The following is a 15,574-nucleotide window of genomic DNA, read 5'->3' on the forward strand; positions in this document are numbered from 1 at the left end:
AGAAAATCTATTAAGTAAAAATAAAACTCTTAAGCCTCTGGAATAATTGCTGTGTGGAAGCTCATTAACACTTTTTTTGGTGGGGGGGGGGGAGGTGATTTCAACAAGCCAGTTTGGAGCAGCTTTTCTCTTAAGATCTCAAAGCATGTGGAGAATTACCATGAAATTCCATCCAGACTGAAATAAAAATACACAATATCTCTTTATTTTAATTTTGGTATACCTAAGGTTGTGCACACATGGCTTTTTATTCTAGAGCCAATGGAGCCTATGTCATCCACACAGAAGCTAGATCTATTGCATTTTTTTCTGCCCCTGAAAAGTGCTTCTTGAGAAACTGGTTTAATTCGAAATGCAAAATATCTTAGCTGATTGATTCTGCATTACCCCACAGTGTGTCTCTTTAAAAACAGATGAAAACTGGTGTAGGTGGTCCTAGCAGTGAGGGCTGTATCTGTCAGGAGCTCATCCTACTCTTGAGTAGGACCCTGGCAGAGACACATGCCTGACAATAGTCCCACTTCACGGAACACAGTAACACAAACATTCTGTCTCCGTCACTTCCCACTCTGTGGAGTCAAAACATACACCATCATGTGATAGACAAAAATCCCATGACTGCAATCATGGAGCAGAAATTCTAACAGTATCCACACCTGACCAAAGACATTGTGGATGGCCATATACCAAGATCACAAGAATCATTCACCTGGGGGCATGTGAAGGGGGGAAAGGCAGGGATAACCTAAGCAAGGAGAGGTTTTTCAATGTGTATCAAGTAAGTACACGCAGCCTTCTGGATAGCAGGATCTGGACTGAAAGGAATATGCTGAGGATGAGCACAAATGGCTCCAGGTTGTTGGGGGAAAAAACCATACATTTTTGCGCAATAGCATATATATCAATGTTTCACAAGGCTTTTCTGTTGGCGGTGTTTTCAAAGAGCCTCTCCAAAAGCACAAACCTATGTTTGCCCATTGTGATACATGATAATTAGACACTGGTAGTGATAACATATGCTTTTGAACTCTTGTATCCCTTCCTGTGGGGGAAGAAGAAAACATTTTAAAAGATGTGCCTGCAGAGGTATAGAAATACCTGTGTGCTTGGTCCAGATTGGGGGAAAGAGAGTGGAGGGCGGTTGAGTAGTGATTGATGGGAGAGGCAGAAAACACAGGACAGGAACATTCCATCAAGGACTGTCCAGTGATGTGGATGGGGAATAACTGGAGTACCTCTGAAAAATCTAAAGCTAATAAACAGAGTTTGTGGATGACTGAGTATGAATCGTGTGCAGAGAAAAACCAGAGATGAATGATCTATTTGCAATGTAAAACTGTTGAGGCGCCCTTAGTCTAGCTACATGTCTGGTGTATTCTTACCAAGTTGACAATTTTCTTTTTAAAATGCTGGGTTCTCAGTGCAACCTCTTTGACCTTTTCACTTATTCTCCCTACAATCCAGGCAACCCTTTACTAGTCCAACTTTCTATCTGATAATATCCCCCGCTCCAATCCACACAACCTTGACTAGTTTTGATATTACTCTTAGGCAACCCTTTATTATAATGTATATGTTCTAGAATGCAAAGCATTTGCACTTTCTATCATTCCCCTATTTCAAATGTGCTCCTTCACAAAGATACTTAGCCATATTAAAAAACAAGGCTGCGTGCTTAGCAAACCTGCATCCTTCAGATCAAGGGTATTATTACTGCAGCCTGACTGCATCACAATCCTATTTTCTCTGCAGTGCTGTTACTGACGGGTGTTTCTTCAGAGCCTGCTAAAATTGCTTTCTTTTAATGTGTGATAGTGAGAAAACTTTTGACATTTTATATCTAATATGACCTGGTATCTCAAAGAATAGATTTACGGAATCGTTTCGCCACCCCACCCTTCCTCCCACCCCCTCCAAACTTCCTATGGTCATCTATAGATAAAGATTTCCCTCCAAAAAATTCTCCATCCCTGGAGATTTCAGTGTGCCTAACTATCCAGTTTCCAAAGTGCAATCAAAGCACTGGAAATTTTTACTGTTCATGGTTTATTTGTTTTTAACTTCCAACCCGGGCTCATGCCCAGTTTTGTGTTTTCAGTTATCCTAGGTAATTCAAATCTACCCTCTCATCCATTACAAATATACAACACTCCTTCTGACAATAAGTTACACTTAAAAAAATTGCACAGGAATTGTGCGGCCTCTGTCCTGCTTCATTATTTCGTATTGTTATTGCCTCTCAGTTTTGTTGTCATCTTAAGAATACTGTGTTGTTTTGTTACATCACATTTTTATAACAGACAATGCACTGGAAGTCTTTAAATGAAATGTTCTAGAATGTGATTAAAACATAATTTAAAATTTTAATTTATTGAGAGCTATAAAAATTAGTATGAAGAAGAACAATGTGCACTGTTGACCAAAACTGCTATGGTAACAGTGACATGCCTGGCATTGTGACATGTCCCCCTGCTGGGTTAAGTTACCAGGGAACTTTGGCAAGTGCAAGTATTTGTGGGAAGTGTAAGACAAGGAGAGAGAGGAAGACGAGAGAAGGAAAGCAAGAAATGTGTGTTTTATTAGCTAGGGAGACATTTTATTGGTTAGGGGTTATAGGATTCAGTTCTATAATTAACCATCAAGATTTAGAACCCTCCAGTCATGGCTGGATTATCCCCAAATGATTGTGCTCCGGGACAGTTTAAATGCTTTAGACTTGCCTTTTTACTTTGTGGCTATAATTACAGCAAGGCCATCTCCATGTTTTGAAGGGTCTTTTGGCAAGATTTTCTTGTTGAGACCTACTCCTGTCCCCAAGATGCTAATGGCCACAAATTCATCTTTATCTTGGAAGTGTCAGGGGGCCCTAAATCCAGTTTTTTTAACTTTTCCCCATTCTATCTTTGGTTGAAAAGGATACATAGTCAGCTCAGGATTTGCTGCACGCAATGCAAAGTCTATCCCTTGGCTTCCAAGAAAGAACCAGAAATCAAAGTATCCAAGACCTGGTGACCAGAGGATGGACAATACTTCTTGACTGTGAGTCCTGCTTCCTGTTTTTTAGGCCTTTCCCATCTGGCCTGGGAGGGTGGAAATTGTTCAGTTTGGTTGTGTACTTTTTGTTGTTTAATTTATTGTTCATGACTACTTCTGTTATGTTTCTAATTAAGTATTTTTCATGTTATCTGCGGCCTTGAGCATGGTTTCAATTATGGAAAGGTGGCATACATAAACCATGTTATTTGTATGATGTATGTAACTTCATCAGATAATTCAGCTGAACAAATGTCCTCTGCTGAGGGAAAATTATTGTGAGGCCAGTGAGAATCTCACTACTTGGATAAGAAGGAGGCAGTTCTCTGATTCAAGAAAATTTTGGAGGGGTGCCTTTGTAAGAAGTAAGATGAGAATTATTTTTCTTTTCTTCTTAATTTTCTTGTTGTTTCAGTAACAATCACTATGAAGATAACACACTTGCCGAAGCAATAGGAAAGTGTTGTGACAACTTAAAGCCACAACACCTTGGTTGTTAGAGCAGGGGTCAGCAAACTTTTTCAGCAGGGGGCCGGTCCACTGTCCCTCAGACCTTGTGGGGGGGGCAGACTATATTTTGAAAAAAATAAAAAGGAACGAATTCCTATGCCCCACAAATAACCCAGAGATGCATTTTAAATAAAAGGGCACGTTCTACTCATGTAAAAACATGTTGATTCCTGGACCATTCACAGGCTGGATTTAGAAGGTGATTGGGCCGGATCTGGCCCCCGGGCCTTAGTTTGCCTACCCATGTGTTAGAGCATCTTCATAGGGTTGCCAATTCTGATCAGAATCCACCCATCTCTCCATACATGACTGAGAATTAAACAAAAATGCCCATAAACCCTTGGCCACATCACAAGTTAAGCTGAATCCCACACTCTCAGAAATTCTAAATAAATTCTAGAGTTCCTTGTGAATGAGGCAGAAAAACAGAATGTTCTTTTATGAGGGGAAATGTTGGGAAACTGGCAGACAGGTATCAGTACAACACTACTTCCAGGCTGCAGCTTTAATTGTGCTTACCTTGTGCTTGCCTGATAATAGTATTTTATCTTCTTTCTTTTTTTAAAAAAATGTATCTTATCGTTTCCATTACTACATCAAAGACAGTGGTGTTAGGTAAGATGTAGCAGCAAAACATAAACAGAAATTATCACTGCCATCAGAAAGAAATGTGTAAAATAAAACTTAGGAGTGGAAATGTCACTTTCGGTATATTGTGGAGAAATAACTGCTGTCTTCTTTAATTCTAAAAATGGGAGGCTCAGAGGAATATATCTTTTTGCTTGTTGGGACAAAAGAAGATGTTATGAAAACTATCAGATGCAAGGAAATGAGCCCCACTTCTGTGGCATCATCACGAAAGTACACTTGATCTACATTCAGCAGCAAAGGGTGTACTGGGCATAGCTGTCAAGCGTCCCTTATTTGGCGGGGCAGTCCCTTATCCTAGCCCCGTGTCCCGCTGCTGTCCTTTATTGATGATGTCCCTTAAATAAGCTACTGAAGGTAATGGGGCCCTTTATATGTCCAGCTGTCCTTTGTCAACAACAAATTGTTGCTGTTTTTTGTGTTGAATATATGCTATATGGTAATTTATGGACCTAATAGGTATATAAAGCCATTTGCACATAATAAAATATGTATTTTATCAAAGTAATTGTTGATCCCTTATTTTGGCTGCTGATCCCTTATTTTCGAGGCTGCTGGTCCCTTATTTTCAAAAGTGTAAGCTAACAGCTATGGTACTGGGAAGGCCTGGGACCCACACGCATGTCAGAGACAACAGGAAATGGGAACACACAGAGAAAGCTGGTCCAGCATAAGAGAAATGTTGCACATTCAAGGTCATTGACTGACTCGAGAGAGCATTCACTGATGAAGGAAGATCGAAGGACAGCTTGAGGGGGAAACTGGTTTGGTTCAACTGCATGGTGACATATCTCTGGGAACAGCCATGGGAAAACAAGTCCTCTGCATCAAAGAGGCGAAATAAAGTAGGTGAAGCAACTGTGAGCAGACGGCTGGGATTTTATACCAACTCAGCAGAACGCGGATGAAAGATTAATGATTTAAAAGCAAGGACAGGGGGAAGGAATGTGACGAGGAAGGTCCTCTGTATCTGTAGAAGAGGATGCTCAGTGAGGGGAGTGACAGTTAATAATTGAAGAGATTAGGAGTTTCATAATGCAATGAGGAAAGTTCCTCGAGGAGCCTAAAGCTCAAGGGCCTGTGATAGAAAAGCACAAACACCTTATGGTAATTCTCATGCATTCTTTTGGGTAGCATACTGGCCATGATCCAAAGGCTTCCAGTACTTGTTAAGTATAGTGATTTACTTTACTGAAACTGGGAATGATGAAATGCGTTACTGTGTGTTTAATTCTTGAATGTTCCCCAGTAACTCTCATGCGATTGGTTAGCTTTGGTCACATGACAAGTATTTTATTACATTCTCCATTTTGTTTTGTGTGCGAGTGACTTGGCTGTAACAGCTGCATCTCCAAGAACACTAATGAAGAGACTGTGTTAGTTAAGTCTCTCTCTAAATGCAATTGTGTGAATGTATGTGGCAGAAAGAAGCACAAAAGTCGATGATCTCCCAAAGAAGCAGTAAGGAGAAGGAAACCTCTCCGAAAGAATTGCATGGCCCAGCTGAGTATTTCACAGAAGGCTGAGTGCAAGTACTGAGAGAAAAACACAGTTTGTTTGAATGTTTAAGGAAGAAGCTGTAATCTTCAACTAAGCCCATGCTTGGATGAGCATGTGAATGTAAAGACTTTGCATATATTCTTCTTTATCTATATGTTCTGCAAGCAAAAGCTTTCTGAATATCTTAACAAGTGTTTGGACATTCTTTTAATTTCAAGAAAAGAGTCAGTATTGCACATGATTTGGCTTCCCAACTACGATTTAGCTACTCTACCAACATTGTTCGCCTGGAGTTTTTCAACATCTGTGAGAACAGAGTTTTTCCTCAATTTAATTGAGTAGCCGTTACGCATCCAGGATGCTCTGTGTCCAGGTAAGCCTTTGCATGTGTGAAAGGACAGCAGAATCAGAGCTTTTGAAGCTCTTGGAAGGTTCTGACTGTTAGGCATCTCCTGGCTTTCCCAGTGATTATTTCTTTTTCACATTTTCAGATTCCTCACGTAAGAAACCCCAACAGCCCTTATGTGTTAGTTTCTTTGGAAGAGGACCACCAGGGCACTGTATTGCCTTTGCAAAAATCTGCTTATTTACAAATGATTATCACAGTGTGTGGGCAAGCATATTAAGAGCAACACCACACTTTTGAAATGGTTAGAGCCAGCTGGGTTTTTTTTTTTAGCTGCCTCTATTTCTGTTTATTTATGTGTGGCATTGCTCTTTATGTACAAAGTTGGTTCTTTTACTTCGTAGTTTACTTTTTGTTATGCCTTGTCCAGTATTTTTTATTTATTTATTATTTGTACCCCGCCCATCTGGCTGGGTTTCCCCAGCCACTCTGGGCGGCTTCCATAAAAACCAAAAATACACTAAAATATCACAGATTAAAAACTTTTAAATGAAAGAATGAATAATACACTCTGTAAGCCAACTCCAAATCACAACAGCCACATGTAGTTCCAAGCAATCTATTACAAACCTACAGGATATACAAAAGTGGCTTACCAGGTTGGGCAGAGCTGCTGCACTAGCTTTCTGGCAGGTGGAACTGTAATTTACCAGGAGAGTAAAGTGGTGGGGAGGTACGCGGGTGACGCTGTGGGTTAAACCACAGAGCCTAGGACTTGCCGACCAGAAAGTCGGCAGTGCGAATCCCCACAACGGGGTGAGCTCCCGTTGCTCGGTCCCTGCTCCTACCAACCTAGCAGTTCAAAAGCATGTTAAGGTGCAAGTAGATAAATAGGTACCACTCTGGCGGGAAGGTAAACAGCGTTTCCGTGCGCTGCTCTGGTTCGCCAGAAGCAGCTTAGTCATGCTGGCCACATGACCCGGAAGCTGTATGCCGGCTCCCTCGGCCAATAAAGCGAGATGAGTGCCGCAACCCCAGAGTCAGTCATAACTGGACCTAATGGTCAGGGGCCCCTTTACCTTTACCTTTAAAGTGGTGGGGAAGTTGGCGTAAACACACCAGACACTTGATCTGGCATTCCTGCCAATGCATTTGCACCTTGCCAACCTTCCCGCCCCCTCACCAATTTCCCCCTTCCTGAGTAAGCAACAGTGACCGAATTGCTGGAAAACTAGCATAGGAGCTCTGCCACACTTGGTGAGCTGCTTCTAATATATTACAAGGGGAAATCTGTAGAATAGTGGAAACATCTTCCAAGGTATTGTCATGTCCACACTTGTAAGAATCTGTAACTTTGCACTGATGAAAATTAAGGGGACGAACTCACTGAAATTAAGCACTTTTCAGTCCCATTGATTCCAATGGGAGAATTAAGCACATGTTTAAATCTTTTCTGCTGAAATCAATGCAACTTAAAAGTGCTTAACCTTGGCTGAATCATGTCCTAATACATTTGCCAGAAACTGCTATGCGATGTTCCATTTAAATGTGCAATAAATCTCTCTCCCCCGCCCCTTAGCGTCCCAGTAAAATGAACTGCAATGAAAAAACCACAAATAAATTATGCATGTAATTACATTTTTATCTGGTCATCATAATTTAGCAAATAAGACTTGAAAATATCATCACGGGAAGAAAACACAAGTCAAAGTTCAAAACTCATTATCATTTTTCCAACCCTCAATTAAAATTAGCATTTGCTTTCCACATGCAGAACCCCTATATATATATCCTGTTTTGTCGATTTTTCCTTCTAGAAACACATATCTTTGTTGATGCTTGAGTGGCTGGGTTTATTTGTGGGGGGAGGCCAAAGTAAGGAAGAGAATACTTATCTTTATTTAAAAGTTGTTGTATTTTTCTACTTTAGGGCTTTCAGAAGCCTCCAATGTCAATATACCTTTCTGCTGATAAAATGGGATTTTGTTTACTAGACGTTTTTACAGCCAAGTAATAAAAACCCGAATATCAGGAGAGGCAGGCGCACATGCATTTAAACAGTGATATGTTCAAATGTTTGGCACTGGCATTCAGAAGCATATTTTATTGTGACACGGCAAAATGCCAGCCGTTACGACAGGTAGACTGTGTCAGGAAAGAGGAGTTGCATATTGGAAGGGGAAATGGGAAACTGTCCAATTTGAGGCCAGGCTATCAGTGGCGCGCCAGAATCGCAAGGAGGAGTTTGTTTTAGGGTTGTTGGCTTTTTGCATCATTTGCTGCAGGATCTTTTAAAACTAGATTTGCCATCTGACATTGAGGCATCCCTTGGAAAGATGCTATGTACTAATAGGTAAAGGTAAAGGGACCCCTGACCATTTGGTCCAGTCGTGAAACGCCATTTACCTTCCCGCCGGAGCGGTACCTATTTATCTACTTGCACTTTGACGTGCTTTCGAACTGCTAGGTTGGCAGGAGCAGGGATCGAGCAACGGGAGCTCACCCCGTCGCAGGGATTCAAACCGCCGACCTTCTGATCGGCAAGTCCTAGGCTCTGTGGTTTAACTCACAGCGCCACCTGCGTCCCTATGTACTAATACCCACTGTGAAATCTCTTGCCAAGGATAGTGAAGCGTCCCAAGGGTAGAGGTTAAGTTCTGCCCTCCTTTTACTAGTGCCCGTCAGTATAATTCCATACAGGGCAAATTTTATACATGCCTATTCAAGTGCCCCCACTTTGCCTGAGTATGCTGGGAGTTCCATTAAACTCAAAGTTGCCCCCACTTTGAGTTTAATAAAACTCCCAATGAAGACATCCTGCTTATTTGAACTGAGCTGTAATGGGTAATGGGTAACGCATTCTGACACCTGTGTTGTAATGTATATCATGGTGTATTTGATGGGCAAAGTTTTCTCTCTGGTCAGGCGAAAGTCAGTTTAACTGCCATGCGGAGCTTTAACTGGTGGAGGTGAGTTAGAATTCTCAGTATGCAAAAGGAAGATAGAAGGTATGCATATTTTGATTGGTGGGCGCAGTTTTAGAATATTCAATTAGACAGTGTGATTGGCTGGGGCTGGAGTAGTTGGAATAAAAGTATACATATGGCTGGGTGCTTGCCAACAGTAAGTCAGTTTGAATTGTGAATTGCGGTTAATGGGTCTTTTGGTTTTGGCACATGTGGGAATAGCAAGGCAGATCACATGCCTAAGGAAAGCTTTGGGACTTAGTGACATTGTCTTTGTATTGCTACTGTCCATTTTCAAACTGAAACTTAGACTTTTCAGAGTTTTGAATGGGACACTGGGCTCTTCAGAATGGTTTGGGAGCAATGACTGAGGTGCTTATGGGGTGGAGAAAGCAGTTGACCATGTTGTATGGGGTCTATTCAACCTGACACTTTTCCACGCCAAGACAAAAAGTGTGTGAGGTGTTGTTTGCAGATGATGTAGTATTGACAGTGTACTCCAAGGAAACTCTACAGAGACTCATCAACCATTTTGCCCAAGTCTGCATGGAGTTCGGCCTTAGCATCAGCCAGACGAAGACTAATGTCCTGGTCCATTATGTTGCCAAGGAGCTCTATGGGGAGCTGGCTTCAGGCACCAGAGTCGTTGGCAGACCAACTCTGCATTGCAAAGCTATGGGAATCCCTTGCAGATGACTGCAGTGCTTGAAGACAATCAGTCAGGCTGTGTATCCACAGCAGTGACCAGAGGACGAATGACCACTGGGAGGAGGGCAGAAAGAGGCAACACCATGGTACACCTGCAGCAGCTCAACCGGACACCTTCATCTGCCCATCTGCAACAAAACATGTCTCTGCCATAGCCAGTCTCTACAACCACAGCAGACACTGTCACTCTCCAAAGGTTTAACTTCACCCTTGAAGGTGCATTCTTCCATTGCCTCCCAAGACAGATGGATGACAACCATAGCCTCATCCTGGCAAGTCTTTCTTGGACACATAACAGCATAATTTAACATTGGAAGCTGTGTTTGCTTCAAATATCTTTAACAATGCTACAAATGCCTAACATCATGCAGTGGCTCTCAATTACTGCAGGCATGTCCTTTAAGAATAAATGCATCAGGCAGAAAAAACAACTGCCTTTTCAATGGGGAAAACAAATTATATTGGCATCTAACGCTGAGACCAAATTATAGCTAAGGAGTAAGAAGAAGAATTTCCCCAGTGTTGAAAGCCACAATCATTGATAGGTACCCATTGAAAATATGGGCAGCGAAAGAGAAGATTCAGACATATTATGGTTGCTGTGGAAACCTCTGGCTTTCAGAGTGGAAGAATATGCCCAACAAGAGTAGGGAGGGACAAAAAGGTAAATTTTGGGTTCTCTCGCTTGCTTCCCCAGTCTTTCATTCAGTTGGCCTCATTTCCATATCAGCTTCTGGGGATGAGGATTAAAAGCCCACATGAATATTTGCATGCATCTCTGCAACATTTCTCCTAATATATACAATTAGTATGCCTTCATAGCCTATAATTTTTTTTTGCCGAACTAATGTCCATAATACAGTGCCTTTTTGTATGTTGTTTTCACCAGTATATACTCTTTCTCCTAATACATACCTTTTAAAATGTGAAATGCATAGGAGTACAAATGGCAAATGATGGCTGGATTTTTATTCATGGATTAATTGAGGAAGTACACTTTAGGTGGGTTTGCATTAAAATACAACCCAAATGAATTCCTCTCTGTCTTTAAAGGAGTGTCGGGCTGCTGTGCACACCACACCATCAAATCATGATGGCGGTCTTCTCCAAAGAGCTGAGGCTGTGTATATCGGGGTTGTGAATTTGTGGCCTTCCAGCTGCTGTTGGACTCTTCCATCCACCCAAGCCAGCATGTCTAGTGGGTAGGGATGCTGGGAATTGTAGTTCATCAACATCTGGAAGGCCACATGTTCTTGGTGTATATAATAATAATAATAATAATAATAATAATAATAATAATAATTTTTTATTTATACCCCGCCCTCCCCAGCCAAGGCCGGGCTCACGGCGGCTAACAAGCAATAATAAAAACAAGTTGAATGATTACAACTTAAAACAAAATTAAAATACAACATTAAAATATTGAAACATTAAAATATTAAAATGCCTCATTAAAATGCCTCATCGCAGGAGGAGAAGGAAAAGAAAAAAGAAAGAGAGGGAGGGAATCAAATTGGCTCCAAGCCAAAGGCCAGGCAGAACAACTCTGTCTTACAGGCCTTACGGAAAGAAATCAGATCCTGCAGGGCCCTGGTCTCTTGCGGCAGAGCGTTCCACCAGGCCGGAGCCAGAGTTGAAAAGGCCCAATGATCTATGTGTTCATCTGTCAATGGACAAAACTTACGTTTACACAGTTGAGTTGCGATTTCTAACTGAGCACAAAAATCAGTTTGATGAGAATAAAGAAAATGTTTCATAGCAAAGGACACAAAAGACCCACAACTCTTTGAATGGCTCAGTTTTTTAAGCTGCCAAATAGGCAATGGCACCTCCCATTTTGCTGAGGAAATCAATATGACGCCTCTAAGTAAAATCTGCAAGGAGAAAAAGAGTTCAGGCACCTTACAGGGTTGCCATTGTTTCTAGTTGTTGTAGCAGTTAATGAGTAAATCATCCCATTGTCATGAAGTTTGCAAGAAGTAGAAGGGATATGTCAAAGATAAAAGGGGAAAAGTAGCATGTGTGGCATGTTTACTATCTAGATTTCTCTTAACAGAAAGAGAAGCACCCTGTTGCTATGACTTCTTTGTATCCCGTCAAGCTAGACGTACACGGCACATTATTTTCACACCACCAGTTCTTTCTTGTCCAAATTGCACTGCAGCCCCTCCCCCCGGCATTCAGAATGGAAAACCACACTGGACTTTTAATTAGATTGCCACTAGTTTCTGCAAGCACTAACTCAAAACCAGAAGTGTTTGTCAAATGACTGCCACACAACTCTGAAAGTAATTGGTAGAGATTGGAATGGTGTTTTTCTTCCAGAAATCAAAAACTTGGCACACTATGACAGTGTGGGCCTTCTATCCCATTCTCATGTTCTAACCTGCATGTTTGAGGCCACTAGAAGTGCTTCAGTTTAGTGGACTCTGAGGTCCAGCTCCAAAGGCCTTCTGGTGGTTCCCTCGCTGTGAGAAGTGAATTTACAGGGAACCAGACAAAAGGCCTTCTTGGTAGTGGTGCCCACCCTGTAGAATGCCCTCCCACCAGATGTCAAGGAAATAAACATCTGACTTTTAGAAGACATCTGAAGGCAACTCTGTATAGGGAGGCTTTTAGTGTTTGGTGTTTTATTGTGTTTAAATATTCTGTTGGGAGCCACCCAGAGTGGCTGGGGTGGCATATTCTTATTATTATTATTAGGGCTTCCATAGGCATCAGGCTGGCCACTGTGACAACAGGACTCTAGACTGGATCGGCCTTTGTCTTGATCCACCAGGGCTCTTATCTTCTTATGTTCTATGTGTCCATACTGTAAACAGGAACTTGAAAGAGCTGCTCATCATCTGATTTCTCCCCATTACCTGAAGGTCACTGGCACTATTAGGAAGAATCACAAATGGTCATGAGGACTGGTGGCAGCGTGGCTTCAATGGCTGTTGGTTCCTTCTCTCTGGTGCTCAGCTTCCTCCTCCTCCTGCCACTGCCACTGACCAGGGACTGCTTCCTCTGTCTTTCCCTTACACGGCAGGAGGCGAAGGAGCTGTTGGCCACTGAAACTATGTCATACTCTGCTCGACTCCACAATTGGACTCTCCTCCTCCTCCTGCCACCACCACAGGACGTGATGCTGGACAGAACACTGGTTGATGAGAGGTAGAATGGGTGGTCCTTTCTGGGCAGTGTGCTACAGCCTCTGCAGGCCAGGAAGGATCCTTGCAACAGACCCTCCAAGGGTCCCTATTTTAGAGAAACTACCCTGGTTTCTGATTTGATCCCAGAATGTGCCATTGTTCCTAAGGATGTCCCTATTTTTATTGGAAAAATTTTGGAGAGTATGGTAGGATGTTGGAGGGCATGGTGTTCTCCAACCCCTGAGTCGTCTGAAGGAAATCCTGTGTAGGTAAGTTTTTTAAAATCTTTAATGTTTTATTATGTTTTTATATATGATGGAAGCCGCCCAGAGTGGCTGGGGCGTCCCAGTAAAATGCGTAGGCTATAGATACTGTAGTAAAAATATCATTATGGAATGGGACGACCCTATTTTCATTGGAGAAATGTTGGAGGGTATGTTGCATATCCCTGAACCATAAAGTCTGCAATCCTAGCTACATATAAACACAGAGTTTGAAATTTGGATTGAGACTCCCACTTCACAGCATCCTCATGTAAATCATGCCTTGTGCAGCTCACATAGCTCCTGTATACTAACTACAGCACAGAGGAATTCTCAGTTGGTAGAGCATGAAATTCTTAATCCCAGGCTAATGAGTTTGAGCCCTATGTTGGGTAAAAGATTCCTGCATTGCAGACGAATGGACTAGATAACCCTCGTGGTTCCTTCCAACTATGATTCTATGATTAATTCTATGATTAGAATGGTATAAAAGTGTATGCCACAGATATTTATTAGTCTCATGCCCACCAGGGGGCATTGCTTACTGGGATCAATATATATATATATATATATATAAATGTCCAGCATGGATTAATATAGGAGTGTGTCAAGTTTCATATTTTAAGCACCAAGTACATTATTTTCGGCTGAACCTTCTCCTTTTGCTTTCTTAATTGCACAATTCAGATTTGAACCCCAAGAATACATGAAGCTATTTCTCAAAGGTTGATTCCTGGCAATGCTTCTGAAATTGGGCACATAGCTCAATATCAGACCTTATTATGCTGCATATGTATAGAAGATACATTGGAGGAAGGACTTAATTAATTGACTTGCTAACATGCCCTTCTAAAAATAAATAAATACTTCAGAGTCCAATTTTAATTCTCATTAAGAAATGCCATTATGACAAACAAGAAAAATCGATCATTTGTGGTAGGAGAGCAACAATTGCAGTTTTTGGTTTCAACAAAAGATGCCCTTTTTCTATGCACCTTTGATCTGTTTTTTTTTTTTTTAATCCCCATTCAGTCCAAAGAGATTTAAGCAGTCTGACTGTGGGCAGGCAGCAGTGCAAAATCGCTAAGAATATTTTGGCATTCATCTATACCTGAAGATTTAAAGAAGTCAGAGAATATATGATTTAATTGAAAACCAAGTTTCTCTGAATGATGCAGACAATAGGATTAGATAAAGGTGAAATCTGAGCTTTCTCCACCTCAAGTCCTAGTGTTGTAGATTTTATGCTGCAAAAGCGTCTTAAGAGTGACAAAAATAAAAAGCCAGCTTACCTTAAGAAGGTTCTCTCCTGAATGACGTGCTTTCCTTGATAGATATATATTGCACATCTTCCCCTCCTGTTGCAGTGCTCATTTTTGACATCTTCTTTGAAGTCATTGGATATAAGAACACTACAGCCAAAAGCAAACTTTAATCCCTACAAAAGAAACTTATGGTGAAGTCAAAATGCAGTTGTGTATTGGTACTGTATATAGTAGATGGAGACGGTGTAAATAAGATAAGGAAGACAGAAGAGAGGGCAAAATGGACAACTGAATAAGGCCAAGGATAAGAGGCAAGTTTCTGAAGTTTAGCCCAGTTGAGTCTTGATCAGTCAGGCCGGGCCTCTTGACAAAGTACTAAGGATTGTGGCAAAATTGTTTTGTCTTATGGGTGCACAACATCCTGGCCACATTTGGGGGGGGGGTGACAATATGCACTACTTTTCACTCCCTGATACTGGGGATAATAGCTTCATTGATGCACAGGAAACTGAGGTAGTGCTACGGAAACCTGCTAAAGGGCAGAAACTACAAGAAGAAAGCAGCTGCAGGTTTCAGTTGTCTCTAAACTAATGCGCACAGTATGGGAAACAAGCAAGATGAATTGGAGCTCTTAATACAGGGTGACAAATATGACGTAATAGGCATTACTGAAACCTGGTAGGATGAGACTCCTGACTAGAATGTAGAAACTGAGGGATAGACCAAACAGGAAGGGGGGAGAAGTAGCATAATATGTGGGGAGATCCATGACTTGGAGCATGGAGGGCAGATTGAGAGTATATGGATAAAAACTGTAGAATAGGGAAAGAACAGTGACCTTATTGTGGGTGTCTGCTATAGACTTTCAAGCCAGACTGTTGTTCAAAGTCTTTATAAACAACTAGGAAGAAGGAATTGAGGGGATGCTCATCAAATCTGCAGATGACATCAAACTGGTAGGGGTAGCTAATGCTGCAGAAGACAGAATGTAACAGGATGGAGAACTGGGCCCAAACCAACAAAATGAATTTAAATAGGGACAAATTCCTTGGGCAGGAATGACCAGCTGCACAAATATAAAACAGAGGACACCTGGCTTGTCAGTAGTACATATGAAAAGGAAACATGAGTCAACAATGTGATGCGGTAGCAGAAATAGCTAATGCTATTCAAGGCTGCATCAACAGAAGTACAGGGTCCA

At 41.6% G+C, this 15,574-nt stretch overlaps 1 long non-coding RNA gene across 1 annotated transcript in view; it reads left to right on the forward strand.

Moving 5' to 3' along the window:
* The window catches only part of LOC309344019, a 121,016-nt gene that overhangs the window by 28,804 nt on the left and 76,638 nt on the right, over positions 1–15,574 (forward strand). The window contains exon 3 of the long non-coding RNA XR_014157539.1: positions 2,916–3,039. This is a non-coding gene — a long non-coding RNA (uncharacterized lncRNA). The remainder of the gene's footprint in view (positions 1–2,915; positions 3,040–15,574) is intronic.

This window comes from Podarcis erhardii (genome assembly GCF_964252035.2).
Source record: "Podarcis erhardii genome assembly, chromosome: 6".
NCBI lineage: Eukaryota > Metazoa > Chordata > Lepidosauria > Squamata > Lacertidae > Podarcis > Podarcis erhardii.